At 38.1% G+C, this 4,349-nt stretch overlaps 1 protein-coding gene and 1 pseudogene across 2 annotated transcripts in view; one reads left to right on the top strand and one right to left on the bottom strand.

Moving 5' to 3' along the window:
• Positions 1-4,349, top strand: part of Aqr (aquarius intron-binding spliceosomal factor) — a 124,484-nt gene that overhangs the window by 92,661 nt on the left and 27,474 nt on the right. The gene's annotated exons all lie outside the window — the stretch shown is intronic.
• LOC101591606 lies at positions 3,297-3,825 on the bottom strand (annotated as a pseudogene). The gene has a single exon (XR_192814.2). The product of XR_192814.2 is annotated as an intraflagellar transport protein 20 homolog pseudogene (transcript).

A 4,349-nucleotide genomic window follows, 5' to 3' on the forward strand; every position in this document is an offset into this window, starting at 1 on the left:
TTTTTTTTTTTTTGCGGAACCGGGGATTGAACTCAGATCCTTGTCTTTGCCAGTCAAGCACTTATCCTACTGAGCCATCTCCCTGGCCCCTGGACTTCGTTTTTTTGTTTTGTTTTGTTTGTTTGTTTGTTTTTCTGCGGAACCAGGGATTGAACTCAGGCCCTTGCGCTTGCCAGGGAAGCACTTATTCCACTGAGCCATCTCCCTGGCCCCGAAATTGCAATTTTTGTTTGGTGTTTTCTGTAAATTTCTGAGCAAGTATTCTGCAGGCTGAGCTTTGGATTCTTTCTTTTCTTTTCTTTTCTTTTCTTTTCTTTTCTTTTCTTTTCTTTTCTTTTCACCAGGGCTTGAACTCAGGCCCTTGTGCTTATCAGGGAAGCGCTTATTCCACTGAGCCATCTCCCTGGCCCTGGACTTCGTTTTGATAAAGGAAATACTATAGAAGCAAATTTTTTCTTCTGTGCAAAAATTTATTCTGCAATAATGCTATGTATATGTAAGTTCTTAGAATGAACAAATCTGTTGCATGTTTTTTTAACATAGTATTTTTTACAAAGTTTTGTCATGCCTCGGTATGAGTTTATACAGTATCTTCTACTTATGATTGACTTGATTCTTTGAAATTCAAATCATCCTTCTGGAGTTCATCAAATTGTTGGTTTTTCTTCTTGAGTTACTTATTTTGTTTGCCAGATCTTCATTTGCACACATAGTTGAAGTACTCCTCCAACATTATTCTAACTCACAATGAAATCTTGTAGTTTTTCTGTAATTGTAATTTGTATTTTTGGTTTCTAAATCTGTGTGCTTCTTGAGTTGGCATAACTGTTCATTCCACATTATCTCATCTGTTGGGTCATGAGTTTTGTATAGTGAGTACTAGAGATTAGGATAGTGGGAAAATTTTCTGAAAATTTATGTCAATCTCTTCAGTTTCTGAATTGTGATAAAATTTTAATAACAAAGGATGTATTTCAGTTACAGAATTTGATGTTCACAAAACTGGATATTGGCTTGATGGGAACAGTGGGATTAGTGATAAATGAAGAGAAGTGTTTTGCCTATGTTTAGAAACACTGCAGGCTGCTTGATCTTTTTTTTTTTTTTTTTTTTTTTTTTGGGCGAAACCGGGGATTGACCTCAGGCCCTTGCACTTACCAGGGAAGCGCTTATTCCACTGAGCCATCTCCCCGGCCCCAAGAGAAGTGTTTTGAAAGGAGCTAATTTTTAAATGACATCTTTGTCCCTCATGTTATACTATGAAACTGTCTTTCTATAAGGTTTTGAGGGGCCGGGGAGATAGCTCAGTAGAATAAGTGCTTGCCTGGCAAGCGCAAAGGCCTGAGTTCGATCCCCGGTTCTGAAAAAGAAAAAAAAATAAATAAATAAACTATATAAGGTTTTGTAATGGTAAGGATTCACATAACGAATACTTGGATTTGAGGAAATCTAAATACGGCCATTTTGTGGGTAGAAACAAGTGACTTCTAACTAGCTACTTGTGACCAATGAGTGGCCTCCTCATTATATAGAGAATTAGACTATAAACCTAAGGTTTAAATAATATACTTCACCTTTTTCTGGTCCTCTTAATGTATTCTACTAATGTACTTTCTCTAGCTGCAAACATTTCAGTTTTTTGCAGGTATTAGAAATGCTATTGAGTGAAATGATACGCAATATATAAATTATTTTAGGAAATGTTAAACTTTAGAGATTGCACCTGACCTTAGAGTCGGGTTTGATGGATACATCGTTTTTTATGGTATGTAGTTATTATTTGGCTAAGTGTAATGTAAGCACTATTTTGTTTTTGTCCTGAATCCTTGAAACTCACCATTAACCTTTCTACTTTATTCTCCAGGCCCTGAACCAGTTGTTTGAAAAGATCATGGCTTTAGACATTGACGAGCGTCACCTACTCCGTCTTGGTCATGGAGAAGAAGAACTAGAGACTGAGAAAGATTTCAGCAGGTGAGCAAATGGAAGTGAGTTTTGAAACAGTGTACAGAAGTTTTTGTCTTCTTTTACTGAAGAAACACCATGTAAAGAGAGCTGTGAATAATCGAACCATTCTAAACAGTTCTGGTGTAGTTGATTTAGACTGTACCTTGACCTAAAAGTCTAGTCATGATCTCTCTCAGCTTTTGTTTTCTATATTCAGGCAGTGTTTCCTTCAAGCATTCAGTTTCTCCTATGAAGAGTTTATCTTGTTTATTACAAGAATTCTGGCATTTTATTACATACTCTACAAGCATTTCTGTTTTTTTACACATTATGGAAGTGTTCATTGTAAAAAATTATTTGGAGCATAGATAAAAAAATAACATGCTCTAATGTTTATTTCTGTTTCCTGCTATTGGGTGAAAATTTCAAAGCATAGGCCATGTATGTGTCTTCTTTTATTGTCATTCATTCCTTGCTGCCTCTGAACTATGCCCTAGTTTGGAATATGACTTCTTCCTTTGTTTTATATTTAAAACAGGTGAATAGCAGTGATTAGACTGTTTTACTTTTGTTTCAACCAATGAAGGGTTTTAGGAGCCATTTTGTTGTTGTGGAAACAAGTCTGTGCTTCGGAATCTAATTCTGGTTCTTTTTGGGGTTGACTTTCTCTCCTAATTATGTATCTTTGGACAAGAAGTCCCCAGACTTTAGTTTCTCTTTTCACTCTTATTTAGCAAATGTATAAGAGCCTGCTAGTTTGGGTCCAAGCTACATGCTAGGTAGATATGTAGATGACAGAGAATGATCAAATACATTTTCAAAGCCGTGAGAACTAATTTAGTCTACTTTTATGGTAGTACAAGCCAGTGCTGTTCAAAGTGCCAGTCTGTAAACTGGATGCTGTTAGTCTTTTCTTTTCTTTTTTTTTTGTTTGAAAACAATTTATTGCTTTTCCTTCCAAAGTATTGTAAACTTACAAAAATGAGTGAAGTTTAGAGATTGCTTAGTTCATACTTAGAATGCAGGAGGTGAGGACCTGCTCTGTGTGGCCACTGACAGTGGCTGGGCACTGATGTTTAATACCAGCTCCCCCAGACTTGCATTACTGTCTTCGGGGGCTGCGCTCCTTACACACCGTCTTGTGACATACTTAGGTCACCAGTCAAGTCACTGGAATGTAGAGGGTTTTTTTTGTTGTTGTTGTTGGGAGGGGGACTTTTTTTGCCTTCCTGCTATAAAAATGACATTTTCATTTTATTTCTGAAAAATAAATAGGTCAATAAATTCATTTTATTCTGCTTCTACTTTACACAAAGCTTCATATTCAACTCAATACCTTTTTAGCTGCATTTTCTTTTCTGCTATTAATGCTTGAAGTTGCTGTTGCTGGGCTTTCCGCTACTTTGCTATAGATTTGAGCAAATTCCGAGCCCCAATGGCCTTCATCTTCTCATTTTCTGCTTTTTTCGCAAGTTGGTCAACAAGCTCAATTAGACCACCAACTATTTTCTGAAACTGGCCAATTTTGTCCACAAAATCCTTGCACTCTTCCTTGAGCTCTGTGGTCTGCTGTGTAACCTCTGGGTCTAACACCTGCAGCTTCTTCAGCTCATCAAAGTGCAAGCCGGCTTCGCCCAGGGTGTCTTTGGCCATAGCTGTGTCCCTTCAAGGTTCCCTAGAGAAGTTCTGCTCTGAAGGAGTGACAGTGGCTGTCAGGAGGTGGTGTGTCATAGGAGCAAGGGTCAGGAAAGAGTAAAGTCCAGTTGCTTGGCACAGACATCCTCCATTCAACACACATTTCTTGAGTGCCAACTACATGCCAGCACTGCTGGATGCTGGGGGTACAGAGATGAATGCCACATGATGCCCGCCTTGCCGATGCGGTAACGGTGGCACCCTTCGGCCCAGGCTGCTGCTGTGAATACACAGCTTCTCTCCCTAGTAAGCCGCCACAGTAAACAGTCGGCTGGCCTCCTCTTAGTCTTTTCTTGACCTAGCATCAGAATGTGCTGTCCTCTTCCTTTTTTGTGCAGGTTTTATTATAAAGGAAACAAAAAATAGCTGAAAAAATGGGCTTTTCTTTCCACACAGATTGCTAACGTATGTACGGACAGAGTACATGACAAGTAACTTTGGTGTAAAGTGACCCAAGAGCAGCCAACTATGATTCCATGTAAATTATGTTTTCTGCTCTTCTCCCTTCTTTGGCTACTTACAGTTTGTTTTACAAGTTGCTTGTTTGCTTGTTTTAAATTTAACTGACAGTTTTCTTTAAAGTCTCTTCATTACATAATTTTGCCTTTTTACCTAATTGAAATTTCTAGATATGGAAGAGTTAATTATGTCCTGGCTCGAAGAATAGAACTTTTAGAAGAAGTCAAACGATTGCAAAAAAGCCTAGG

The sequence above is a fragment of the Octodon degus genome, unplaced genomic scaffold (assembly GCF_000260255.1).
Source record: "Octodon degus isolate 3935 unplaced genomic scaffold, OctDeg1.0 scaffold00166, whole genome shotgun sequence".
Classification (NCBI taxonomy): Eukaryota; Metazoa; Chordata; class Mammalia; order Rodentia; family Octodontidae; genus Octodon; species Octodon degus.